Below are 24262 nucleotides of genomic sequence, written 5' to 3'. Positions count from 1 at the left end.
CATTTGTCACAGACATTGTTACTTACGGCCACACCACCCTGAATTTGCCTGACCTCGTCTGATCTCGGAAGCCAAGCAGTGTTGGGCCTGTTTAGTACTTGGGTGGGAGACAGCTTGGGAATACCAGGTGCTGTAAGCTTTTTCTCTTCTCTCTACCACCTGCATGTGTTTTGTTGCAACGTCTGATCACCCTGTGACACATGAGGAAGTTGGTCATCTTCAGCTGCTGCTGCTGTGTTGGCAGACACAAAGTGATCTGAGAGTCTCGGTTTCAGCTGAAGAGAATGATCACATCAGAGAAGATGATATGCCCACTACACATCAGCCTTTCTCGGCAATTATCTGGTTTCATAGAGGAAGTGTATGATTCCAGTACCTATATAATTCACATTTGTAACAAATATTGTTGCTTACCGCCACACCACCCTGAATAAGCCCCACCTTGTCTTAACCTGGAAGCCAAGCAGGGTTGGGACTGGTTTGTACTTCAATGGGAGACTGCTTGGGAATACCAGGTGCTGTAAGCTTTTTCTCTTCTCTCTACCACCTGCATGTCTTTTGTTGCAACATCTGATCACCCTGTGACACATGAGGAAGTTTGTCATCTTCAGCTTCTGCTACTTTGTTGGCAGACACGAAGTGATCTGAGAGTCTCAGTTTCAGCTGCAGAGAATAATCACATCAGGGAAGAAGATGTGCCCACTACAAGTCAGCCTTTCTCGGCAATTATCTGGTTACATAGAGGAACCGTATGATTCCAGTACCTATATAATGCACATTTGTCACAGACCATGTCGCTTACGGCCACACCACCCTGAATATAATATGCCCGACCTCGTCCGATCTCGGAAGCCAAGCGGGGTTGTGCCTGGTTAGTACTTGGGTGGGAGACTGCTTGGGAATACCAGGTGCTGTAAGCTTTTTCTCTTCTCTCTACCACCTGCATGTCTTTTGTTGCAACGTCTGATCCCCCTGTGACACATGAGGAAGTTGGTCATCTTCAGCTGCTGCTGCTTTGTTGGCAGACACGAAGTGATCTGAGAGTCTCAGTTTAAGCTGCAGAGAATAATCACATCAGGGAAGAAGATGTGCCCATAACAAGTCAGCCTTTCTCATCAATTATCTGGTTACATAGAGGAACCGTATGATTCCAGTACCTATATAATGCACATTTGTCACAGAGATTGTCGCTTACGGCCACACCACCCTGAACATGCCTGACCTCGTCTGATCTCGGAAGCCAAGCACGGTTGGCCTGGTTAGTACTTGGGTGGGAGACTGCTTGGGAATACCAGGTGCTGTAAGCTTTATCTCTTCTCTGGACCACCTGAATGTCTTTTGTTGCAACGTCTGATCACCCTGTGACACATGAGGAAGTTGGTCATCTTCAGCTTCTGCTGCTTTGTTGGCAGACACGAAGTGATCTGAGAGTCTCAGTTTCAGCTGCAGAGAATAATCACGTCAGGGAAGAAGATGTGCCCACTACACATAAGCCTTTCTCTGCAATTATCTGGTTACATAGAGGAACCGTATGATTCCAGTACCTATATAATGCACATTTGTCACAGAGATTGTCGCTTACGGCCACACCACCCTGAATATAATATGCCCGACCTCGTCCGATCTCGGAAGCCAAGCGGGGTTGTGCCTGGTTAGTACTTGGGTGGGAGACTGCTTGGGAATACCAGGTGCTGTAAGCTTTTTCTCTTCTCTCTACCACCTGCATGTCTTTTGTTGCAACGTCTGATCACCCTGTGACACATGAGGAAGTTGGTCATCTTCAGCTGCTGCTGCTTTGTTGGCAGACACAAAGTGATCTGAGAGTCTCAGTTTCAGCTGCAGAGAATAATCACATCAGGCAAGAAGATGTGCCCACTACAAGTCAGCCTTTCTCGGCAATTATCTGGTTACATAGAGGAACCGTATGATTCCAGTACCTATATAATGCACATTTGTCACAGACCATGTTGCTTACGGCCACACCACCCTGAACATGCCCGACCTCGTCTGATCTCGGAAGCCAAGGAGGGTTGGGCCTGGTTAGTACTTAAATGGGAGACCGCTTGGGAATACCAGGAGCTGTAAGCTTTTTGTCTTCTCTCGACCACCTGCATGTCTTTTGTTGCAACGTCTGATCCCCCTATGACACATGAGGAAGTTGGTCATCTTCAGCTTCTGCTGCTTTGTTGGCAGACACGAAGTGATCTGAGAGTCTCAGTTTCAGCTGCAGAGAATAATCACATCAGGGAAGAAGATGTGCCCATAACAAGTCAGCCTTTCTCATCAATTATCTGGTTACATAGAGGAATTGTATGATTCCAGTACCTATATAATGCACATTTGTCACAGAAGTTGTTCCTTACGGCTACACCACCCTGAATAAGCCCGACCTCGTCTGATCTCGGAAGCCAAGGAGGGTTGGGCCTGGTTAGTACTTTAATGGGAGACTGCTTGGGAATACCAGGTGCTGTAAGCTTTTTCTCTTCTCTCTACCACCTGCATGTCTTTTGTTGCAACGTCTGATCACCCTGTGACACATGAGAAAGTTGGCCATCTTCAGCTGCTGCTGCTTTGTTGGAAGACACGAAGTGATCTGAGAGTCTCAGTTTCAGCTGAAGAGAATAATCACGTCAGGGAAGAAGATGTGCCAACTACACATCAGCCTTTCTCAGCAATTATCTGGTTACATAGAGGAACCGTATGATTCCAGTACTTATATAATGCACATTTTTCACAGACATTGTTACTTACGGCCACACCACCCTGAATATGCCCGACCTCGACTGATCTCGGAACCCAAGCAGGGTTGGGCCTGGTTAGTACTTGAATGGGAGACCCCTTGGGAATGCCAGGTGCTGTAAGCTTTTTCTCTTCTCTCTACCACCTGCATGTATTTTGTTGCAACGTCTGATCGCCCTCTGACACATGAGGAAGTTGGTCATCTTCAGCTGCTGCTGCTTTGTTGGCAGACACGAAGTGATCTGAGAGTCTCATTTTCAGCTGGAGAGAATAATCACGTCAGGGAAGAAGATGTGCCCACTATTTATCAGCCTTTCTCTGCAATTATCTGGTTATATAGAGGAAACGTATGATTCCAGTACCTATACAATTTACATTTGTCACAGACATTGTTGCTTACGGCCACACCACCCTGAATATGCCCGACCTCGTCTGATCTCGGAAGCCAAGCAGGGTTGTGCTTGGTTAGTACTTGGATGGGAGACAGCTTGGGATTATCAGGTGCTGTAAGCTTCTTCTCTTCTCTCTACCACCTGCATGTCTTTTGTTGCAACGTCTGATCACCCTGTGACACATGAGGAAGTTGGTCATCTTCAGCTGCTGCTGCTTTGTTGGCAGACACAAAGTGATCTGAGAGTCTCATTTTCAGCTGGAGAAAATTATCACGTCAGGGAACAAGATGTGCCCACTATATATCAGACTTTTTCGGCAATTATCTTGTTACATAGAGGAACCATATGATTCCATTGCCTATATAATGCACATTTGTCACAGAGATTGTTGCTTACGGCCAAACCACCCTGAATATGCCCAATCTCGTGTGATCTCAGAAGCCAAGGAGGGTTGGGCCTGGTTAGTACTTTGATGAGAGACCGCTTGGGAATACCAGGTGCTGTAAGCTTTTTCTCTTCTCTCTACCACCTGCATGTATTTTGTTGCAAGGTCTGATCGCCCTCTGACACATGAGGAAGTTGGTCATCTTCAGCTGCTGCTGCTTTGTTGGCAGACACGAAGTGATCTGAGAGTCTCAGTTTCAGCTGAAGAGAATAATCACGTCAAGGAAGAAGATGTGCCCACTACACATCAGCCTTTCTCAGCAATTATCTGGGTGCATAGAGGAACCGTATGATTCCAGTACCTATATAATGCACATTTGTCAGAGACATTGTTGCTTACGGCCACACAACCCTGAACATGCCCGACCTCGTCTGATCTCGGAAGCCAAGCACAGTTGGGCCTGGTTTGTACTTGGATGGAAGACCTCTTGGGAATACGAGGTGCTGTAAGCTTTTTCTCTTCTCTCTACCACCTGCATGTCTTTTGTTGCAACGTCTGATCACCCTGTGACACATGAGGAAGTTGGTCATCTTCAGCTTCTGCTGCTTTGTTGGCAGACACGAAGTGATCTGAGAGTCTCAGTTTCAGCTCGAGAGAATAATCACGTCAGGGAAGAAGATGTGCCCACTACTTATCAGCTTTTCTCGGCAATTATCTGGTTACATAGAGGAACTGTATGATTCCAGTACCTTTATAATGCACATTTGTCACAGTTGTGGTTAATTACGGCCACACCACCCTGAAAATGCGTGACCACGTCTGATCTCGGAAGCCAAGCAGGTTTTGGCCTGGTTAGTACTTGGATGGTAAACTCTCTGGGAATACCAGGTGCTGTAAGCTTTTTCTCTTCTCTCTACCACCTGCATGTCTTTTGTTGCAACGTCTGATCACCCTGTGACACATGAGGAAGTTGGTCATCTTCAGCTACTGCTGCTTTGTTGGCAGACACAAAGTGATCTGAGAGTCTCAGTTTCAGCTGCAGAGAATAATCACGTCAGGGAAGAAGATGTGCCCACTACAAGTCAGCCTTTCTCGGAAATGATCTGGTTGCATAGAGGAACCGTATGATTCCAGTACCTATATAATGCACATTTGTCAGAGACATTGTTGCTTACGGCCACACCACCCTGAACATGCCCGACCTCGTCTGATCTCGGAAGCCAAGGAGTGTTGGGCCTGGTTAGTACTTGGATGGAAGACCTCTTGGGAATACCAGGTGCTGTAAGCTTTTTCTCTTCTCTCGACCACCTGCATGTCTTTTGTTGCAACGTCTGATCACCCTGTGACACATGAGGAAGTTGGTCATTTTCAGCTGCTGCTGCTTTGTTGGCAGACACGAAGTGATCTGAGAGTCTCAGTTTCAGCTGCAGAGAATGATCACATGAGGGAAGAAGATTTGCCCACTACAAGTCTGCCTTTCTCGGCAATTATCTGGTTACATAGAGGAACCGTATGATTCCAGTACCTATATAATGCACATTTGTCACAGACATTGTTGCTTACGGCCACACCACCCTGAACATGCCCGACCTCGTCTGATCTCGGTAGCTAAGGAGGGTTGGGCCTGGTTAGTACTTAAATGGGAGACAGCTTGGGAATACCAGGAGCTGTAAGCTTTTTGTCTTCTCTCGACCACCTGCATGTCTTTTGTTGCAACGTCTGATCACCCTGTGACACATGAGGAAGTTGGTCATCTTCAGCTGCTGCTGCTTCTTTGTTGGCAGACACGAAGTGATCTGAGAGTCTCAATTTCAGCTGCAGAGAATAATCACATCAGGGAAGAAGATGTGCCCACTACAAGTCAGCCTTTCTCGGCAATTATCTGGTTACATAGAGGAAGTGTATGATTCCAGTACCTATATAATGCACATTTGTCACAGATATTGTTGCTTACGGCCACACCACCCTGAATAAGCTCGACCTCGTCTGATCTTGGAAGTCAAGCAGGTTTGGGCCTGGTTAGTACTTAGATGGGAGACTGCTTGGGAATACCAGGTGCTGTAAGCTTTTTCTCTTCTCTCTACCACCTGCATGTCTTTTGTTGCAACGTCTGATCACCCTTTGACACATGAGGAAGTTGGTCATCTTCAGCTGCTGCTGCTTTGTTGGCAGACACAAAGTGATCTGAGACTCTAATTTTCAGCTGGAGAGAATTATCACGTCAGGGAAGAAGATGTGCCCACTACATATCAGCCTTTCTCGGCAATTATCTGGTTACATAGAGGAAGTGTATGATTCCATTGCCTATATAATGCACATTTGTCACGGAGATTGTTACTTACGGCCAAACCACCCTGAATATGTCTGACCTTGTCTGATCTTGGAACCCAAGCAGGGTTGGACCTGGTTAGTACTTGAATGGGAGACCCCTTGGGAATGCCAGGTGCTTTAAGCTTTTTCTCTTCTCTCTACCACCTGCATGTATTTTGTTGCAAGGTCTGATCGCCCTGTGACACATGAGGAAGTTGGTCATCTTCAGCTGCTGCTGCTTTGTTGGCAGACACGAAGTGATCTGAGAGTCTCAATTTCAGCTGCAGAGAATAATCACGTCAGGGAAGAAGATGTGCCCACTACAAGTTAGCCTTTCTTGGCAATTATCTGGTTGCATAGAGGAACCGTATGATTCCAGTACCTCTATAATGCACATTTGTCACAGACATTGTTACTTACGGCCACACCACCCTGAATATGCCCAACCTCGTGTGATCTCGGAAGCAAAACAGGGTTGAGCCTGCTTAGTACTTGGATGGGAGACTGCTTCGGAATACCAGGTGCTGTAAGCTTCTTCTCTTCTCTCTACCACCTGCATGTCTTTTGTTGCAACGTCTGATCACCCTGTGACACATGAGGAAGTTGGTCATTTTCAGCTTCTGCTGCTTTGTTGGCAGACACGAAGTGATCTGAGAGTCTCAGTTTCAGCTCGAGAGAATAATCACGTCAGGGAAGAAGATGTGCCCACTACTTATCAGCTTTTCTCGGCAATTATCTGGTTACATAGAGGAACTGTATGATTCCAGTACCTTTATAATGCACATTTGTCACAGTTGTGGTTAATTACGGCCACACCACCCTGAAAATGCGTGACCACGTCTGATCTCGGAAGCCAAGCAGGTTTTGGCCTGGTTAGTACTTGGATGGTAAACTCTCTGGGAATACCAGGTGCTGTAAGCTTTTTCTCTTCTCTCTACCACCTGCATGTCTTTTGTTGCAACGTCTGATCACCCTGTGACACATGAGGAAGTTGGTCATCTTCAGCTACTGCTGCTTTGTTGGCAGACACAAAGTGATCTGAGAGTCTCAGTTTCAGCTGCAGAGAATAATCACGTCAGGGAAGAAGATGTGCCCACTACAAGTCAGCCTTTCTCGGAAATGATCTGGTTGCATAGAGGAACCGTATGATTCCAGTACCTATATAATGCACATTTGTCAGAGACATTGTTGCTTACGGCCACACCACCCTGAACATGCCCGACCTCGTCTGATCTCGGAAGCCAAGGAGTGTTGGGCGTGGTTAGTACTTGGATGGAAGACCTCTTGGGAATACCAGGTGCTGTAAGCTTTTTCTCTTCTCTCGACCACCTGCATGTCTTTTGTTGCAACGTCTGATCACCCTGTGACACATGAGGAAGTTGGTCATTTTCAGCTGCTGCTGCTTTGTTGGCAGACACGAAGTGATCTGAGAGTCTCAGTTTCAGCTGCAGAGAATGATCACATGAGGGAAGAAGATTTGCCCACTACAAGTCTGCCTTTCTCGGCAATTATCTGGTTACATAGAGGAACCGTATGATTCCAGTACCTATATAATGCACATTTGTCACAGACATTGTTGCTTACGGCCACACCACCCTGAACATGCCCGACCTCGTCTGATCTCGGTAGCTAAGGAGGGTTGGGCCTGGTTAGTACTTAAATGGGAGACAGCTTGGGAATACCAGGAGCTGTAAGCTTTTTGTCTTCTCTCGACCACCTGCATGTCTTTTGTTGCAACGTCTGATCACCCTGTGACACATGAGGAAGTTGGTCATCTTCAGCTGCTGCTGCTTCTTTGTTGGCAGACACGAAGTGATCTGAGAGTCTCAATTTCAGCTGCAGAGAATAATCACATCAGGGAAGAAGATGTGCCCACTACAAGTCAGCCTTTCTCGGCAATTATCTGGTTACATAGAGGAAGTGTATGATTCCAGTACCTATATAATGCACATTTGTCACAGATATTGTTGCTTACGGCCACACCACCCTGAATAAGCTCGACCTCGTCTGATCTTGGAAGTCAAGCAGGTTTGGGCCTGGTTAGTACTTAGATGGGAGACTGCTTGGGAATACCAGGTGCTGTAAGCTTTTTCTCTTCTCTCTACCACCTGCATGTCTTTTGTTGCAACGTCTGATCACCCTTTGACACATGAGGAAGTTGGTCATCTTCAGCTGCTGCTGCTTTGTTGGCAGACACAAAGTGATCTGAGACTCTAATTTTCAGCTGGAGAGAATTATCACGTCAGGGAAGAAGATGTGCCCACTACATATCAGCCTTTCTCGGCAATTATCTGGTTACATAGAGGAAGTGTATGATTCCATTGCCTATATAATGCACATTTGTCACGGAGATTGTTACTTACGGCCAAACCACCCTGAATATGTCTGACCTTGTCTGATCTTGGAACCCAAGCAGGGTTGGACCTGGTTAGTACTTGAATGGGAGACCCCTTGGGAATGCCAGGTGCTTTAAGCTTTTTCTCTTCTCTCTACCACCTGCATGTATTTTGTTGCAAGGTCTGATCGCCCTGTGACACATGAGGAAGTTGGTCATCTTCAGCTGCTGCTGCTTTGTTGGCAGACACGAAGTGATCTGAGAGTCTCAATTTCAGCTGCAGAGAATAATCACGTCAGGGAAGAAGATGTGCCCACTACAAGTTAGCCTTTCTTGGCAATTATCTGGTTGCATAGAGGAACCGTATGATTCCAGTACCTCTATAATGCACATTTGTCACAGACATTGTTACTTACGGCCACACCACCCTGAATATGCCCAACCTCGTGTGATCTCGGAAGCAAAACAGGGTTGAGCCTGCTTAGTACTTGGATGGGAGACTGCTTCGGAATACCAGGTGCTGTAAGCTTCTTCTCTTCTCTCTACCACCTGCATGTCTTTTGTTGCAACGTCTGATCACCCTGTGACACATGAGGAAGTTGGTCATCTTCAGCAGCTGCTGCTTTTTTGGCAGACACGAAGTGATCTGAGAGTCTCAGTTTCAGCTGTAGAGAATAATCACATCAGGGAAGAAGATGTGCCCACTACAAGTTAGCCTTTCTTGGCAATTATCTGGTTGCATAGAGGGACCGTATGATTCCAGTACCTATATAATGCACATTTGTCACAGACATTGTTACTTACGGCCACACCACCCTGAATATGCCCAACCTCGTGTGATCTCGGAAGCCAAACAGGGTTGAGCCTGCTTAGTACTTGGATGGGAGACTGCTTGGGAATACCAGGTGCTGTAAGCTTCTTCTCTTCTCTCTACCACCTGCATGTCTTTTGTTGCAACGTCTGATCACCCTGTGACACATGAGGAAGATGGTCATCTTCAGCTGCTGCTGCTTTGTTGGCAGACACGAAGTGATCTGAGAGTCTCAGTTTCAGTTGCAGAGAATGATCACATCAGAGAAGATGATTTGCCCGCTACACATAAGCCTTTCTCGGCAATTATCTGGTTGCATAGAGGAACCGTATGATTCCAGTACCTATATAATGCACATTTGTCAGAGACATTGTTGCTTACGGCCACACCACCCTGAATAAGCCCGACCTCGTCTGATCTCGGACGCCAAGCAGGGTTGTACCTGGTTAGTACTTGGATGGGAGACAGCTTGGGAATACCAGGTGCTGTAAGCTTTTTCTCTTCTCTCTACCACCTGCATGTCTTTTGTTGCAACGTCTGATCACCCTGTGACACGTGAAGAAGTTGGTCATCTTCAGCTGCTGCTGCTTTGTTGGAAGACACGAAGTGATCTGAGAGTCTCAGTTTCAGCTGAAGAGAATAATCACGTCAGGGAAGAAGATGTGCCCACTACACATCAGCCGTTCTCATCAATTATCTGGTTACATAGAGGAACCGTATGATTCCTGTACTTATATAATGCACATTTGTCACAGACATTGTTACTTACGGCCACACCACCCTGAATTTACCTGACCTCGTCTGATCTCGGAAGCCAAGCAGTGTTGGGCCTGGTTAGTACTTGGGTGGGAGTCCGCTTGGGAATACCAGGTGCTGTAAGCTTTTTCTCTTCTCTCTACCACCTGCATGTGTTTTGTTGCAACGTCTGATCACCCTGTGACACATGAGGAAGTTGGTCATCTTCAGCTGCTGCTGCTTTGTTGGCAGACACGAAGTGATCTGAGAGTCTCAGTTTCAGCTGAAGAGAATGATCACATCAGAGAAGATGATATGCCCACTACACATCAGCCTTTCTCGGCAATTATCTGGTTTCATAGAGGAAGTGTATGATTCCAGTACCTATATAATTCACATTTGTAACAAATATTGTTGCTTACCGCCACACCACCCTGAATAAGCCCCACCTTGTCTTATCCTGGAAGCCAAGCAGGGTTGGGTCTGGTTTGTACTTCAATGGGAGACTGCTTGGGAATACCAGGTGCTGTAAGCTTTTTCTCTTCTCTCTACCACCTGCATGTCTTTTGTTGCAACATCTGATCACCCTGTGACACATGAGGAAGTTTGTCATCTTCAGCTTCTGCTACTTTGTTGGCAGACACGAAGTGATCTGAGAGTCTCAGTTTCAACTGAAGAGAATAATCACGTCAGGGAAGAAGATGTGCCCACTACACATAAGCCTTTCTCTGCAATTATCTGGTTACATAGAGGAACCGTATGATTCCAGTACCTATATAATGCACATTTGTCACAGACATTGTCGCTTACGGCCACACCACCCTGAACATGCCTGACCTCGTCTGATCTCGGAAGCCAAGCACGGTTGGCCTGGTTAGTACTTGGGTGGGAGACTGCTTGGGAATACCAGGTGCTGTAAGCTTTATCTCTTCTCTGGACCACCTGAATGTCTTTTGTTGCAACGTCTGATCACCCTGTGACACATGAGGAAGTTGGTCATCTTCAGCTTCTGCTGCTTTGTTGGCAGACACGAAGTGATCTGAGAGTCTCAGTTTCAGCTGCAGAGAATAATCACGTCAGGGAAGAAGATGTGCCCACTACACATAAGCCTTTCTCTGCAATTATCTGGTTACATAGAGGAACCGTATGATTCCAGTACCTATATAATGCACATTTGTCACAGAGATTGTCGCTTACGGCCACACCACCCTGAATATAATATGCCCGACCTCGTCCGATCTCGGAAGCCAAGCGGGGTTGTGCCTGGTTAGTACTTGGGTGGGAGACTGCTTGGGAATACCAGGTGCTGTAAGCTTTTTCTCTTTTCTCTACCACCTGCATGTCTTTTGTTGCAACGTCTGATCACCCTGTGACACATGAGGAAGGTGGTCATCTTCAGCTGCTGCTGCTTTGTTGGCAGACACGAAGTGATCTGAGAGTCTCAGTTTCAGCTGCAGAGAATAATCACATCAGGGAAGAAGATGTGCCCACTACAAGTCAGCCTTTCTCGGCAATTATCTGGTTACATAGAGGAACCGTATGATTCCAGTACCTATATAATGCACATTTGTCACAGACCATGTTGCTTACGGCCACACCACCCTGAACATGCCCGACCTCGTCTGATCTCGGAAGCCAAGGAGGGTTGGGCCTGGTTAGTACTTAAATGGGAGACCGCTTGGGAATACCAGGAGCTGTAAGCTTTTTGTCTTCTCTCGACCACCTGCATGTCTTTTGTTGCAACGTCTGATCCCCCTGTGACACATGAGGAAGTTGGTCATCTTCAGCTGCTGCTGCTTTGTTGGCAGACACGAAGTGATCTGAGAGTCTCAGTTTCAGCTGCAGAGAATAATCACATCAGGGAAGAAGATGTGCCCATAACAAGTCAGCCTTTCTCATCAATTATCTGGTTACATAGAGGAATTGTATGATTCCAGTACCTATATAATGCACATTTGTCACAGAAATTGTTCCATACGGCCACACCACCCTGAATAAGCCCGACCTCGTCTGATCTCGGAAGCCAAGGAGGGTTGGGCCTGGTTAGTACTTTAATGGGAGACTGCTTGGGAATACCAGGTGCTGTAAGCATATTCTCTTCTCTCTACAACCTGCATGTCTTTTGTTGCAACGTCTGATCACCCTGTGACACATGAGAAAGTTGGCCATCTTCAGCTGCTGCTGCTTTGTTGGAAGACACGAAGTGATCTGAGAGTCTCAGTTTCAGCTGAAGAGAATAATCACGTCAGGGAAGAAGATGTGCCAACTACACATCAGCCTTTCTCAGCAATTATCTGGTTACATAGAGGAACCGTATGATTCCTGTACTTATATAATGCACATTTGTCAGACACATTGATGCTTACGGCCACACCACCCGGAACATGCCTGACCTCGTCTGATCTCGGAAGCCAAGCAGGGTTGGGCCTGGTTAGTACTTGGATGGGAGACCGCTTGGGAATACCAGGTGCTGTAAGCTTCTTCTCTACTCTCTACCACCTGCATGTATTTTGTTGCAAGGTCTGATCACCCTGTGACACATGAGGAAGTTGGTCATCTTCAGCTTCTGCTGCTTTGTTGGCAGACACAAAGTGATCTGAGAGTCTCACTTTCAGCTCAAGAGAATAATCACGTCAGGGAAGAAGATGTGCCCACTACTTATCAGCTTTTCTCGGCAATTATCTGGTTACATAGAGGAACTGTATGATTCCAGTACCTATATAATGCACATTTGTCACAGTTATGGTTGCTTACGGCCACACCACCCTGAACATGCCCGACCTCGTCTGATCTCGGAAGCCAAGGAGGGTTGGGCCTGGTTAGTACTTAAATGGGAGACGGCTTGGGAATACCAGGTGCTGTAAGCTTTTTCTCTTCTCTCTACCACCTGCATGTCTTTTGTTGCAACGTCTGATCACCCTGTGACACATGAGGAAGTTGGTCATCTTCAGCTGCTGCTGCTTTGTTGGCAGACACAAAGTGATCTGAGAGTCTCAGTTTCAGCTGCAGAGAATAATCACATCAGGGAAGAAGATGTGCCCACTACAAGTCAGCCTTTCTCGGCAATTATCTGGTTACATAGAGGAACCGTATGATTCCAGTACCTATATAATGCACATTTGTCACAGACCATGTTGCTTACGGCCACACCACCCTGAACATGCCCGATCTCGTCTGATCTCGGAAGCCAAGGAGGGTTGGGCTTGGTTAGTACTTAAATGGGAGACCGCTTGGGAATACCAGGTGCTGTAAGCTTTATCTCTTCTCTGGACCACCTGAATGTCTTTTGTGGCAACGTCTGATCCTCCTGTGACACATGAGGAAGTTGGTCATCTTCAGCTGCTGCTGCTTCTTTGTTGGCAGACACGAAGTGATCTGATAGTCTCAATTTCAGCTGCAGAGAATAATCACATCAGGGAAGAAGATGTGCCCATAACAAGTCAGCCTTTCTCGGCAATTATCTGGTTACATAGAGGAAGTGTATGATTCCAGTACCTATATAATTCACATTTGTAACAAATATTGTTGCTTACCGCCACACCACCCTGAATAAGCCCCACCTTGTCTTATCCTGGAAGCCAAGCAGGGTTGGGTTGGGTCTGGTTCGTACTTCAATGGGAGACTGCTTGGGAATACCAGGTGCTGTAAGCTTTTTCTCTTCTCTGGACCACCTGAATGTCTTTTGTTGCAACGTCTGACCACCCTGTGACACATGAGGAAGTTGGTCATCTTCAGCTGCTGCTGCTTTGTTGGCAGACATGAAGTGATCTGAGAGTCTCAGTTTCAGTTGCAGAGAATGATCACATCAGAGAAGATGATTTACCCCCTACACATCAGCCTTTCTCGGCAATTATCTGGTTGCATAGAGGAACCGTATGATTCCAGTACCTATATAATGCACATTTGTCAGAGACATTGCTGCTTACGGTCACACCACCCGGAACATGCCTGACCTTGTCTGATCTCGGAAGCCAAGCAGGGTTGGGCCTGGTTAGTTCTTGGATGGGAGACCACTTGGGAATACCAGGTGCTGTAAGCTTGTTCTCTACTCTCTACCACCTTCATGTCTTTTGTGGCAACGTCTGATCCTCCTGTGACACATGAGGAAGTTGGTCATCTTCAGCTGCTGCTGCTTCTTTGTTGGCATACACGAAGTGATCTGAGAGTCTCAATTTCAGCTGCAGAGAATAATCACATCAGGGAAGAAGATGTGCCCACTACAAGTCAGCCTTTCTCGGCAATTATCTGGTTACATAGAGGAAGTGTATGATTCCAGTACCTATATAATGCACATTTGTCACAGATATTGTTGCTTACGGCCACACCACCCTGAATAAGCCCGACCTCGTCTGATCTTGGAAGTCAAGCAGGTTTGGGCCTGGTTAGTACTTGGATGGGAGACTGCTTGGGAATACCAGGTGCTGTAAGCTTTTTCCCTTCTCTCTACCACCTGCATGTCTTTTGTTGCAACGTCTGATCACCCTGTGACACATGAGGAAGTTGGTCATCTTCAGCTGCTGCTGCTTTGTTGGCAGACACAAAGTGATCTGAGAGTCTTTTTTTCAGCTGGAGAGAATTATCACGTCAGGGAAGAAGATGTGCCCACTACATATCAGCCTTTCTCGGCAATTATCTGGTTACATAGAGGAAGTGTATGATTCCATTGCCTATATAATGCACATTTGTCACGGAGATTGTTACTTACGGCCAAACCACCCTGAATATGTCTGACCTTGTCTGATCTCGGAAGCCAAGGAGGGCTGGGCCTGGTTAGTACTTTGATGGAACACCGCTTGGGAATACCAGGTGCTGTAAGCTTTTTCTCTTCTCTCTACCACCTACATGTCTTTTGTTGCAATGTCTGATCGCCCTGTGACACATGAGGAAGTTGGTCATCTTCAGCTGCTGCTGCTTTGTTAGCAGACACGAAGTGATCTGAGAGTCTCAGTTTCAGCTACAGAGAATAATCACATCAAGGAAGAAGATGTGCCCACAACAAGTTAGCCTTTCTCTGCAATTATCTGGTTACATAGAGGAACTGTATTATTCCAGTACCTATATAATGCACATTTTTCACAGACATTGTTACTTACGGCCATACCACCCTGAATATGCCCGACCTCGACTGATCTCGGAAGCCAAGGAGGGCTGGGCCTGGTTAGTACTTGAATGGGAGACCCCTTGGGAATGTCAGGTGCTGTAAGCTTTTTCTCTTCTCTCTACCACCTGCATGTATTTTGTTGCAAGGTCTGATCGCCCTGTGACACATGAGGAAGTTGGTCATCTTCAGCTGCTGCTGCTTTGTTGGCAGACACGAAGTGATCTGAGAGTCTCATTTTCAGCTGGAGAGAATAATCACGTCAGGGAAGAAGATGTGCCCACTATTTATCAGCCTTTCTCTGCAATTATCTGGTTATATAGAGGAAACGTATGATTCCAGTACCTATACAATTTACATTTGTCACAGACATTGTTGCTTACGGCCACACCACCCTGAATATGTCTGACCTTGTCTGATCTCGGAAGCCAAGGAGGGCTGGGCCTGCTTAGTACTTTGATGGGACACCGCTTGGGAATACCAGGTGCTGTAAGCTTTTTCTCTTCTCTCTACCACCTACATGTCTTTTGTTGCAATGTCTGATCGCCCTGTGACACATGAGGAAGTTGGTCATCTTCAGCTGCTGCTGCTTTGTTAGCACACACGAAGTGATCTGAGAGTCTCAGTTTCAGCTGAAGAGAATAATCACGTCAGGGAAGAAGATGTGCCCACTACACATCAGCCTTTCTCATCAATTATCTGGTTACATAGAGGAACCGTATGATTCCTGTACTTATATAATGCACATTTGTCACAGACATTGTTACTTACGGCCACACCACCCTGAATTTGTCTGATCTCGGAAGCCAAGCAGTGTTGGGCCTGGTTAGTACTTGGGTGGGAGACCGCTTGGGAATACCAGGTGCTGTAAGCTTTTTCTCTTCTCTCTACCACCTGCATGTGTTTTGTTGCAACGTCTGATCACCCTGTGACACATGAGGAAGTTGGTCATCTTCAGCTGCTGCTACTGCTTTGTTGGCAGACACGAAGTGATCTGAGAGTCTCAGTTTCAGCTGAAGAGAATGATCACATCAGAGAAGATGATATGCCCACTACACATCAGCCTTTCTCGGCAATTATCTGGTTTCATAGAGGAAGTATATGATTCCAGTACCTATATAATTCACATTTGTAACAAATATTGTTGCTTACCGCCACACCACCCTGAATAAGCCCCACCTTGTCTTATCCTGGAAGCCAAGCAGGGTTGGGTTGGGTCTGGTTCGTACTTCAATGGGAGACTGCTTGGGAATACCAGGTGCTGTAAGCTTCTTCTCTACTCTCTACCACCTTCATGTCTTTTGTGGCAACGTCTGATCCTCCTGTGACACATGAGGAAGTTGGTCATCTTCAGCTGCTGCTGCTTCTTTGTTGGCAGACACGAAGTGATCTGAGAGTCTCAGTTTCAGCTGCAGAGAATAATCACATCAGGGAAGAAGATGTGCCCACTACAAGTCAGCCTTTCTCGGCAATTATCTGGTTACATAGAGGAAGTGTATGATTCCAGTACCTATATAATGCACATTTGTCACAGATATTGTTGCTTACGGCCACACCACCCTGAATAAGCCCGACCTCGTCTGATCTTGGAAGTCAAGCAGGTTTGGGCCTGGTTAGTACTTGGATGGGAGACTGCTTGGGAATACCAGGTGCTGTAAGCTTTTTCTCTTCTCTCTACCACCTGCATGTCTTTTGTTGCAACGTCTGATCACCCTGTGACACATGAGGAAGTTGGTCATCTTCAGCTGCTGCTGCTTTGTTGGCAGACACAAAGTGATCTGAGAGTCTCATTTTCAGCTGGAGAGAATTATCACGTCAAGGAAGAAGATGTGCCCACTACATATCAGCCTTTCTCGGCAATTATCTGGTTACATAGAGGAAGTGTATGATTCCATTGCCTATATAATGCACATTTGTCACGGAGATTGTTACTTACGGCCAAACCACCCTGAATATGTCTGACCTTGTCTGATCTTGGAAGCCAAGGAGGGCTGGGCCTGGTTAGTACTTTGATGGGACACCGCTTGGGAATACCAGGTGCTGTAAGCTTTTTCTCTACCACCTACATGTCTTTTGTTGTAATGTCTGATCGCCCTGTGACACATGAGGAAGTTGGTCATCTTCAGCTGCTGCTGCTTTGTTAGCAGACACGAAGTGATCTGAGAGTCTCAGTTTCAGCTGCAGAGAATAATCACATCAAGGAAGAAGATGTGCCCACAACAAGTTAGCCTTTCTCTGCAATTATCTGGTTACATAGAGGAACTGTATTATTCCAGTACCTATATAATGCACATTTTTCACAGACATTGTTACTTACGGCCACATCACCCTGAATATGCCCGACCTCGACTGATCTCGGAAGCCAAGGAAGGCTGGGCCTGGTTAGTACTTGAATGGGAGACCCCTTGGGAATGCCAGGTGCTGTAAGCTTTTTCTCTTCTCTCTACCACCTGCATGTATTTTGTTGCAAGGTCTGATCGCCCTGTGACACATAAGGAAGTTGGTCATCTTCAGCTGCTGCTGCTTTGTTGGCAGACACGAAGTGATCTGAGAGTCTCATTTTCAGCTGGAGAGAATAATCACGTCAGGGAAGAAGATGTGCCCACTATTTATCAGCCTTTCTCTGCAATTATCTGGTTATATAGAGGAAACGTATGATTCCAGTACCTATACAATTTACATTTGTCACAGACATTGTTGCTTACGGCCACACCACCCTGAATAAGCCCGACCTCGTCTGATCTCGGAAGCCAAGCAGGGTTGTGCTTGGTTAGTACTTGGATGGGAGACCCCTTGGGATTATCAGGTGCTGTAAGCTTTTTCTCTTCTCTCAACCACCTGCATGTCTTTTGTTGCAACGTCTGATCACCCTGTGACACATGAGGAAGTTGGTCATCTTCAGTTTCTGCTGCTTTGTTGGCAGACACGAAGTGATCTTAGAGTCTCATTTTCAGCTGGAGAAAATTATCACGTCAGGGAACAAGATGTGCCCACTACATATCAGCCTTTCTTGGCAATTATCTGGTTGCATAGAGGAACCGTATGATTCCAGTACCTATATAATGCACATTTGTCACAGACATTGTTACTTACGGCCACACCACCCTGAATATGCCCAACCTCGTCTGATCTCAGAACCCAAGCAGGGTTGGGCCTGATTAGTACTTGAATGGGAGACTGCTTGGGAATACCAGGTGCTGTAAGCTTTTTCTCTTCTCTCTACCACCTGCATGTCTTTTGTTGCAATGTCTGATCGCCCTGTGACACATGAGGAAGTTGGTCATCTTCAGCTGCTGCTGCTTTGTTGGCAGACACGAAGTGATATGAGAGTCTCAGTTTCAGCTGGAGAGAATAATCACATCAGGGAAGATGTTTCCACTACTTATCAGCCTTTCTTGGCAATTATCTGGTTGCATAGAGGAACCGTATGATTCCAGTACCTATACAGTTTATATTTGTCACAGACATTGTTGCTTACGGCCACACCACCCTGAATATGCCCGACCTCGTCTGATCTCAGAACCCAAGCAGGGTTGGGCCTGATTAGTACTTGAATGGGAGACTGCTTGGGAATACCAGGTGCTGTAAGCTTTTTCTCTTCTCTCAACCACCTGCATGTCTTTTGTTGCAACGCCTGATCACCCTGTGACACATTAGGAAGTTGGTCATCTTCAGCTGCTGCTGCTTTGTTGGCAGACACGAAGTGATCTTAGAGTCTCATTTTCAGCTGGAGAAAATTATCACGTCAGGGAACAAGATGTGCCCACTACATATCAGCCTTTTTCGGCAATTATCTTGTTACATAGAGGAACCATATGATTCCATTGCCTATATAATGCACATTTGTCACAGAGATTGTTGCTTACGGCCAAACCACCCTGAATATGTCTGACCTCGTCTGATCTCAGAAGCCAAGGAGGGTTGGGCCTGGTTAGTACTTTGATGAGAGACCGCTTGGGATTACGAGGTGCTGTAAGCTTTTTCTCTTCTCTCTACCACCTGCATGTCTTTTGTTGCAACGTCTGATTGCCCTGTGACACATGAGGAAGTTGGTCATCTTCAGCTGCTGCTGCTTTGTTGGCAGACACAAAGTGATCTGAGAGTCTCAGTTTCAGCTGAAGAGAATAATCACATCAGGGAAGAAGATGTGCCCACTACATATCAGCCTTTCTCGGCAATTATCTGGTTACATAGAGGAAGTGTATGATTCCATTGCCTATATAATGCACATTTGTCACGGAGATTGTTACTTACGGCCAAACCACCCTGAATATGTCTGACCTTGTCTGATCTTGGAAGCCAAGGAGGGCTGGGCCTGGTTAGTACTTTGATGGGACACCGCTTGGGAATACCAGGTGCTGTAAGCTTTTTCTCTACCACCTACATGTCTTTTGTTGTAATGTCTGATCGCCCTGTGACACATGAGGAAGTTGGTCATCTTCAGCTGCTGCTGCTTTGTTAGCAGACACGAAGTGATCTGAGAGTCTCATTTTCAGCTGGAGAGAATAATCACATCAAGGAAGAAGATGTGCCCACAACAAGTTAGCCTTTCTCTGCAATTATCTGGTTACATAGAGGAACTGTATTATTCCAGTACCTATATAATGCACATTTTTCACAGACATTGTTACTTACGGCCACACCACCCTGAATATGCCCGACGTCGACTGATCTCGGAAGCCAAGGAGGGCTGGGCCTGGTTAGTACTTGAATGGGAGACCCCTTGGGAATGCCAGGTGCTGTAAGCTTTTTCTCTTCTCTCTACCACCTGCATGTATTTTGTTGCAAGGTCTGATCGCCCTGTGACACATAAGGAAGTTGGTCATCTTCAGCTGCTGCTGCTTTGTTGGCAGACACGAAGTGATCTGAGAGTCTCATTTTCAGCTGGAGAGAATAATCACGTCAGGGAAGAAGATGTGCCCACTATTTATCAGCCTTTCTCTGCAATTATCTGGTTATATAGAGGAAACGTATGATTCCAGTACCTATACAATTTACATTTGTCACAGACATTGTTGCTTACGGCCACACCACCCTGAATAAGCCCGACCTCGTCTGATCTCGGAAGCCAAGCAGGGTTGTGCCTGGTTAGTACTTGGATGGGAGACCGCTTGGGATTATCAGGTGCTGTAAGCTTTTTCTCTTCTCTCAACCACCTGCATGTCTTTTGTTGCAACTTCTGATCACCCTGTGACACATGAGGAAGTTGGTCATCTTCAGTTTCTGCTGCTTTGTTGGCAGACACGAAGTGATCTTAGAGTCTCATTTTCAGCTGGAGAAAATTATCACGTCAGGGAACAAGATGTGCCCACTACATATCAGCCTTTCTTGGCAATTATCTGGTTGCATAGAGGAACCGTATGATTCCAGTACCTATATAATGCACATTTGTCACAGACATTGTTACTTACGGCCACACCACCCTGAATATGCCCAACCTCGTCTGATCTCAGAACCCAAGCAGGGTTGGGCCTGATTAGTACTTGAATGGGAGACTGCTTGGGAATACCAGGTGCTGTAAGCTTTTTCTCTTCTCTCTACCACCTGCATGTCTTTTGTTGCAATGTCTGATCGCCCTGTGACACATGAGGAAGTTGGTCATCTTCAGCTGCTGCTGCTTTGTTGGCAGACACGAAGTGATATGAGAGTCTCAGTTTCAGCTGGAGAGAATAATCACATCAGGGAAGATGTTTCCACTACTGATCAGCCTTTCTTGGCAATTATCTGGTTGCATAGAGGAACCGTATGATTCCAGTACCTATACAGTTTATATTTGTCACAGACATTGTTGCTTACGGCCACACCACCCTGAATATGCCCGACCTCGTCTGATCTTGGAAGCCAAGCAGGGTTGGGCCTGGTTAGTACTTGGATGGGAGACCGCTTGGGAATACCAGGTGCTGTAAGCTTTTTCTCTTCTCTCAACCACCTGCATGTCTTTTGTTGCAACGCCTGATCACCCTGTGACACATTAGGAAGTTGGTCATCTTCAGCTGCTGCTGCTTTGTTGGCAGACACGAAGTGATCTTAGAGTCTCATTTTCAGCTGGAGAAAATTATCACGTCAGGGAACAAGATGTGCCCACTACATATCAGCCTTTTTCGGCAATTATCTTGTTACATAGAGGAACCATATGATTCCATTGCCTATATAATGCACATTTGTCACAGAGATTGTTGCTTACGGCCAAACCACCCTGAATATGTCTGACCTCGTCTGATCTCAGAAGCCAAGGAGGGTTGGGCCTGGTTAGTACTTTGATGAGAGACCGCTTGGGATTACGAGGTGCTGTAAGCTTTTTCTCTTCTCTCTACCACCTGCATGTCTTTTGTTGCAACGTCTGATCGCCCTGTGACACATGAGGAAGTTGGTCATCTTCAGCTGCTGCTGCTTTGTTGGCAGACACAAAGTGATCTGAGAGTCTCAGTTTCAGCTGAAGAGAATAATCACATCAGGGAAGAAGATGTGCCCACTACAAGTTAGCCTTTCTTGGCAATTATCTGGTTGCATAGAGGAACCGTATGATTCCAGTACCTATATAATGCATATTTGTCACAGACATTGCTACTTTCGGCCACACCACCCTGAATATGCCCGACCTAGTATGATCTCGGAACCCAAGCAGGGTTGGGCCTGGTTAGTACTTGAATGGGAGACCGCTTGGGAATACCAGGTGCTGTAAATTTTTTCTCTTCTCTCTACCACCTGCATGTCTTTTGTTGCAATGTCTGATCATCCTGTGACACATGAGGAAGTTGGTCATCTTCAGCTGCTGCTGCTTTGTTGGCAGACACGAAGTGATCTTAGAGTCTCAGTTTCAGCTGCAGAGAATAATCACATCAGGGAAGAAGATGTGCCCACTACAAGTTAGCCTTTCTTGGCAATTATCTGGTTGCATAGAGGAACCGTATGATTCCAGTACCTATATAATGCACATTTGTCACAGACATTGTTACTTACGGCCACACCACCCTGAATATGCCCGACCTCGTCTGATCTCAGAACCCAAGCAGGGTTGGGCCTTGTTAGTACTTGAATGGGAGACTGCTTGGGAATACCGGGTGCTGTAAGCTTTTTCTCTTCTCTCTACCACCTGCATGTCTTTTGTTGCAATGTCTGATCGCCCTTTGACACATGAGGAAGTTGGTCATCTTCAGCTGCTGCTGCTTTGTTGGCAGACACGAAGTGATATGAGAGTCTCAGTTTCAGCTGGAGAGAATAATCACGACAGGGAAGATGTTTCCACTACTTATCAGCCTTTCTTGGCAATTATCTGGTTGCATAGAGGAACCGTATGATTCCAGTACCTATACAGTTTATATTTGTCACAGACATTGTTGCTTACGGCCACACCACCCTGAATATGCCCGACCTCGTCTGATCTTGGAAACCAAGCAGGGTTGGGCCTGGTTAGTACTTGGATGGGAGACTGCTTGGGAATACCAGGTGCTGTAAGCTTTTTCTCTTCTCTCAACCACCTGCATGTCTTTTGTTGCAACGTCTGATCACCCTGTGACACATGAGGAAGTTGGTCATCTTCAGCTGCTGCTGCTTTGTTGGCAGACACGAAGTGATCTTAGAGTCTCATTTTCAAATGGAGAAAATTATCACGTCAGGGAACAAGATGTGCCCACTACATATCAGCCTTTCTCGGCAATTATCTTGTTACATAGAGGAACCATATGATTCCATTGCCTATATAATGCACATTTGTCACAGAGATTGTTGCTTACGGCCAAACCACCCTGAATATGTCTGACCTCGTCTGCTCTCAGAAGCCAAGGAGGGTTCGGCCTGGTTAGTACTTGGGTGGGAGACTGCTTGGGAATACCAGGTGCTGTAAGCTTTATCTCTTCTCTGGACCACCTGAATGTCTTTTGTTGCAACGTCTGATCACCCTGTGACACATGAGGAAGTTTGTCATCTTCAGCTTCTGCTGCTTTGTTGGCAGACACGAAGTGATCTGAGAGTCTCAGTTTCAGCTGAAGAGAATGATCACATCAGAGAAGATGATATGCCCACTACACATCAGCCTTTCTCGGCAATTATCTGGTTTCATAGAGGAAGTGTATGATTCCAGTACCTATATAATTCACATTTCTAACAAATATTGTTGCTTACCGCCACACCACCCTGAATAAGCCCCACCTTGTCTTATCCTGGAAGCCAAGCGGGGTTGGGTCTGGTTCGTACTTCAATGGGAGACTGCTTGGGAATACCAGGTGCTGTAAGCTTTTTCTCTTCTCTCTACCACCTGCATGTGTTTTGTTGCAACGTCTGATCACCCTGTGACACATGAGGAAGTTTGTCATCTTCAGCTGCTGCTGCTTTGTTGGCAGACACGAAGTGATCTGAGAGTCTCAGTTTCAACTGAAGAGAATAATAACGTCAGGGAAGAAGATGTGCCCACTACACATCAGCCTTTCTCGGCAATTATCTGGTTACATAGAGGAACTGTATGATTCCAGTACCTATATAATGCACATTTGTCACAGACATTGTTGCTTACGGCCACACCACCCTCAATATGCCTGACCTCGTCTGATCTCGGAAGCCAAGCACGGTTGGCCTGGTTAGTACTTGGGTGGGAGACTGCTTGGGAATACCAGGTGCTGTAAGCTTTATCTCTTCTCTGGACCACCTGAATGTCTTTTGTTGCAACGTCTGATCACCCTGTGACACATGAGGAAGTTGGTCATCTTCAGCTTCTGCTGCTTTGTTGGCAGACACGAAGTGATCTGAGAGTCTCAGTTTCAGCTGCAGAGAATAATAACGTCAGGGAAGAAGATGTGCCCACTACACATCAGCCTTTCTCGGCAATTATCTGGTTACATAGAAGAAGTGTATTTTTCCAGTACCTATATAATGCACATTTGTCACAGACATTGTTGCTTACGGCCACACCACCCTCAATATGCCTGACCTCGTCTGATCTCGGAAGCCAAGCACGGTTGGCCTGGTTAGTACTTGGGTGGGAGACTGCTTGGGAATACCAGGTGCTGTAAGCTTTATCTCTTCTCTGGACCACCTGAATGTCTTTTGTTGCAACGTCTGATCACCCTGTGACACATGAGGAAGTTGGTCATCTTCAGCTTCTGCTGCTTTGTTGGCAGACACGAAGTGATCTGAGAGTCTCAGTTTCAGCTGCAGAGAATAATCACGTCAGGGAAGAAGATGTGCCCACTATTTATCAGCCTTTCTCTGCAATTATCTGGTTATATAGAGGAAACGTATGATTCCAGTACCTATACAATTTACATTTGTCACAGACATTGTTGCTTACGGCCACACCACCCTGAATAAGCCCGACCTCGTCTGATCTCGGAAGCCAAGCAGGGTTGTGCCTGGTTAGTACTTGGATGGGAGACCCCTTGGGATTATCAGGTGCTGTAAGCTTTTTCTCTTCTCTCAACCACCTGCATGTCTTTTGTTGCAACGTCTGATCACCCTGTGACAC

The 24262-nt window shown here is 46.3% G+C and overlaps 4 non-coding genes and 54 pseudogenes across 4 annotated transcripts; all 58 read left to right on the top strand.

Annotated features, from left to right (window-relative positions):
• Positions 1-20: 20 nt before the first annotated feature.
• On the top strand, positions 21-139 carry LOC140291785 (5S ribosomal RNA; annotated as a pseudogene).
• A 657-nt stretch (positions 140-796) lies between these two features.
• LOC140270718 (5S ribosomal RNA) lies at positions 797-920 on the top strand (annotated as a pseudogene).
• A 269-nt stretch (positions 921-1189) lies between these two features.
• On the top strand, positions 1190-1307 carry LOC140289522 (5S ribosomal RNA; annotated as a pseudogene).
• A 269-nt stretch (positions 1308-1576) lies between these two features.
• On the top strand, positions 1577-1700 carry LOC140270713 (5S ribosomal RNA; annotated as a pseudogene).
• Positions 1701-1969: 269 nt separating this feature from the next.
• On the top strand, positions 1970-2088 carry LOC140300582 (5S ribosomal RNA; annotated as a pseudogene).
• Positions 2089-2357: 269 nt separating this feature from the next.
• LOC140288940 (5S ribosomal RNA) lies at positions 2358-2476 on the top strand (annotated as a pseudogene).
• A 269-nt stretch (positions 2477-2745) lies between these two features.
• Positions 2746-2864, top strand: LOC140307332 (5S ribosomal RNA; annotated as a pseudogene).
• Positions 2865-3133: 269 nt separating this feature from the next.
• Positions 3134-3252, top strand: LOC140292262 (5S ribosomal RNA; annotated as a pseudogene).
• A 269-nt stretch (positions 3253-3521) lies between these two features.
• LOC140290765 (5S ribosomal RNA) lies at positions 3522-3640 on the top strand (annotated as a pseudogene).
• A 269-nt stretch (positions 3641-3909) lies between these two features.
• Positions 3910-4028, top strand: LOC140294000 (5S ribosomal RNA; annotated as a pseudogene).
• A 269-nt stretch (positions 4029-4297) lies between these two features.
• LOC140297156 (5S ribosomal RNA) lies at positions 4298-4416 on the top strand (annotated as a pseudogene).
• A 269-nt stretch (positions 4417-4685) lies between these two features.
• On the top strand, positions 4686-4804 carry LOC140299752 (5S ribosomal RNA; annotated as a pseudogene).
• A 269-nt stretch (positions 4805-5073) lies between these two features.
• Positions 5074-5192, top strand: LOC140283485 (5S ribosomal RNA; annotated as a pseudogene).
• A 272-nt stretch (positions 5193-5464) lies between these two features.
• Positions 5465-5583, top strand: LOC140268631 (5S ribosomal RNA; annotated as a pseudogene).
• A 269-nt stretch (positions 5584-5852) lies between these two features.
• LOC140297105 (5S ribosomal RNA) lies at positions 5853-5971 on the top strand (annotated as a pseudogene).
• Positions 5972-6240: 269 nt separating this feature from the next.
• LOC140296323 (5S ribosomal RNA) lies at positions 6241-6359 on the top strand (annotated as a pseudogene).
• A 269-nt stretch (positions 6360-6628) lies between these two features.
• Positions 6629-6747, top strand: LOC140297155 (5S ribosomal RNA; annotated as a pseudogene).
• A 269-nt stretch (positions 6748-7016) lies between these two features.
• Positions 7017-7135, top strand: LOC140282611 (5S ribosomal RNA; annotated as a pseudogene).
• A 269-nt stretch (positions 7136-7404) lies between these two features.
• On the top strand, positions 7405-7523 carry LOC140283474 (5S ribosomal RNA; annotated as a pseudogene).
• A 272-nt stretch (positions 7524-7795) lies between these two features.
• On the top strand, positions 7796-7914 carry LOC140268628 (5S ribosomal RNA; annotated as a pseudogene).
• Positions 7915-8183: 269 nt separating this feature from the next.
• LOC140297104 (5S ribosomal RNA) lies at positions 8184-8302 on the top strand (annotated as a pseudogene).
• A 269-nt stretch (positions 8303-8571) lies between these two features.
• LOC140296322 (5S ribosomal RNA) lies at positions 8572-8690 on the top strand (annotated as a pseudogene).
• Positions 8691-8959: 269 nt separating this feature from the next.
• On the top strand, positions 8960-9078 carry LOC140294519 (5S ribosomal RNA; annotated as a pseudogene).
• Positions 9079-9347: 269 nt separating this feature from the next.
• Positions 9348-9466, top strand: LOC140290383 (5S ribosomal RNA; annotated as a pseudogene).
• Positions 9467-9735: 269 nt separating this feature from the next.
• Positions 9736-9854, top strand: LOC140304592 (5S ribosomal RNA; annotated as a pseudogene).
• Positions 9855-10511: 657 nt separating this feature from the next.
• LOC140289521 (5S ribosomal RNA) lies at positions 10512-10629 on the top strand (annotated as a pseudogene).
• A 269-nt stretch (positions 10630-10898) lies between these two features.
• LOC140270705 (5S ribosomal RNA) lies at positions 10899-11022 on the top strand (annotated as a pseudogene).
• Positions 11023-11291: 269 nt separating this feature from the next.
• Positions 11292-11410, top strand: LOC140300580 (5S ribosomal RNA; annotated as a pseudogene).
• Positions 11411-11679: 269 nt separating this feature from the next.
• LOC140291396 (5S ribosomal RNA) lies at positions 11680-11798 on the top strand (annotated as a pseudogene).
• A 269-nt stretch (positions 11799-12067) lies between these two features.
• LOC140297791 (5S ribosomal RNA) lies at positions 12068-12186 on the top strand. The gene has a single exon (XR_011913495.1). It is a non-coding gene; the product is annotated as a 5S ribosomal RNA (ribosomal RNA).
• Positions 12187-12455: 269 nt separating this feature from the next.
• On the top strand, positions 12456-12574 carry LOC140312652 (5S ribosomal RNA; annotated as a pseudogene).
• Positions 12575-12843: 269 nt separating this feature from the next.
• LOC140297713 (5S ribosomal RNA) lies at positions 12844-12962 on the top strand. The gene has a single exon (XR_011913425.1). It is a non-coding gene; the product is annotated as a 5S ribosomal RNA (ribosomal RNA).
• Positions 12963-13627: 665 nt separating this feature from the next.
• On the top strand, positions 13628-13746 carry LOC140272509 (5S ribosomal RNA; annotated as a pseudogene).
• Positions 13747-14018: 272 nt separating this feature from the next.
• On the top strand, positions 14019-14137 carry LOC140297572 (5S ribosomal RNA; annotated as a pseudogene).
• A 269-nt stretch (positions 14138-14406) lies between these two features.
• Positions 14407-14525, top strand: LOC140295265 (5S ribosomal RNA; annotated as a pseudogene).
• Positions 14526-14794: 269 nt separating this feature from the next.
• Positions 14795-14913, top strand: LOC140267482 (5S ribosomal RNA; annotated as a pseudogene).
• Positions 14914-15182: 269 nt separating this feature from the next.
• On the top strand, positions 15183-15301 carry LOC140294067 (5S ribosomal RNA; annotated as a pseudogene).
• Positions 15302-15570: 269 nt separating this feature from the next.
• LOC140296281 (5S ribosomal RNA) lies at positions 15571-15679 on the top strand (annotated as a pseudogene).
• A 668-nt stretch (positions 15680-16347) lies between these two features.
• On the top strand, positions 16348-16466 carry LOC140297561 (5S ribosomal RNA; annotated as a pseudogene).
• A 269-nt stretch (positions 16467-16735) lies between these two features.
• On the top strand, positions 16736-16854 carry LOC140295575 (5S ribosomal RNA; annotated as a pseudogene).
• Positions 16855-17116: 262 nt separating this feature from the next.
• LOC140293124 (5S ribosomal RNA) lies at positions 17117-17235 on the top strand (annotated as a pseudogene).
• Positions 17236-17504: 269 nt separating this feature from the next.
• Positions 17505-17623, top strand: LOC140282446 (5S ribosomal RNA; annotated as a pseudogene).
• A 269-nt stretch (positions 17624-17892) lies between these two features.
• On the top strand, positions 17893-18011 carry LOC140291989 (5S ribosomal RNA; annotated as a pseudogene).
• A 266-nt stretch (positions 18012-18277) lies between these two features.
• Positions 18278-18396, top strand: LOC140309057 (5S ribosomal RNA; annotated as a pseudogene).
• Positions 18397-18665: 269 nt separating this feature from the next.
• LOC140295332 (5S ribosomal RNA) lies at positions 18666-18784 on the top strand (annotated as a pseudogene).
• A 269-nt stretch (positions 18785-19053) lies between these two features.
• LOC140295574 (5S ribosomal RNA) lies at positions 19054-19172 on the top strand (annotated as a pseudogene).
• A 262-nt stretch (positions 19173-19434) lies between these two features.
• Positions 19435-19553, top strand: LOC140293960 (5S ribosomal RNA; annotated as a pseudogene).
• Positions 19554-19822: 269 nt separating this feature from the next.
• On the top strand, positions 19823-19941 carry LOC140317940 (5S ribosomal RNA; annotated as a pseudogene).
• A 269-nt stretch (positions 19942-20210) lies between these two features.
• LOC140291987 (5S ribosomal RNA) lies at positions 20211-20329 on the top strand (annotated as a pseudogene).
• Positions 20330-20595: 266 nt separating this feature from the next.
• On the top strand, positions 20596-20714 carry LOC140272474 (5S ribosomal RNA). Its single transcript, XR_011907919.1, has one exon. It is a non-coding gene; the product is annotated as a 5S ribosomal RNA (ribosomal RNA).
• Positions 20715-20983: 269 nt separating this feature from the next.
• On the top strand, positions 20984-21102 carry LOC140295331 (5S ribosomal RNA; annotated as a pseudogene).
• A 269-nt stretch (positions 21103-21371) lies between these two features.
• Positions 21372-21490, top strand: LOC140289032 (5S ribosomal RNA; annotated as a pseudogene).
• A 269-nt stretch (positions 21491-21759) lies between these two features.
• LOC140292774 (5S ribosomal RNA) lies at positions 21760-21878 on the top strand (annotated as a pseudogene).
• A 266-nt stretch (positions 21879-22144) lies between these two features.
• Positions 22145-22263, top strand: LOC140297515 (5S ribosomal RNA). Its single transcript, XR_011913243.1, has one exon. It is a non-coding gene; the product is annotated as a 5S ribosomal RNA (ribosomal RNA).
• Positions 22264-22532: 269 nt separating this feature from the next.
• LOC140291412 (5S ribosomal RNA) lies at positions 22533-22651 on the top strand (annotated as a pseudogene).
• Positions 22652-23308: 657 nt separating this feature from the next.
• Positions 23309-23426, top strand: LOC140293379 (5S ribosomal RNA; annotated as a pseudogene).
• Positions 23427-23695: 269 nt separating this feature from the next.
• LOC140293378 (5S ribosomal RNA) lies at positions 23696-23813 on the top strand (annotated as a pseudogene).
• Positions 23814-24082: 269 nt separating this feature from the next.
• Positions 24083-24201, top strand: LOC140319048 (5S ribosomal RNA; annotated as a pseudogene).
• The last annotated feature ends 61 nt before the right edge of the window (positions 24202-24262 follow it).

This window comes from Leuresthes tenuis, unplaced genomic scaffold (assembly GCF_036924035.1).
Source record: "Leuresthes tenuis unplaced genomic scaffold, fLeuTen1.0.hap1 SCAF_1, whole genome shotgun sequence".
In the NCBI taxonomy this organism is placed as follows: domain Eukaryota; kingdom Metazoa; phylum Chordata; class Actinopteri; order Atheriniformes; family Atherinopsidae; genus Leuresthes; species Leuresthes tenuis.
The sequence above is the reverse complement of the archived record's forward strand: the minus strand, read 5'-3'. Positions and strand labels throughout refer to the sequence as shown.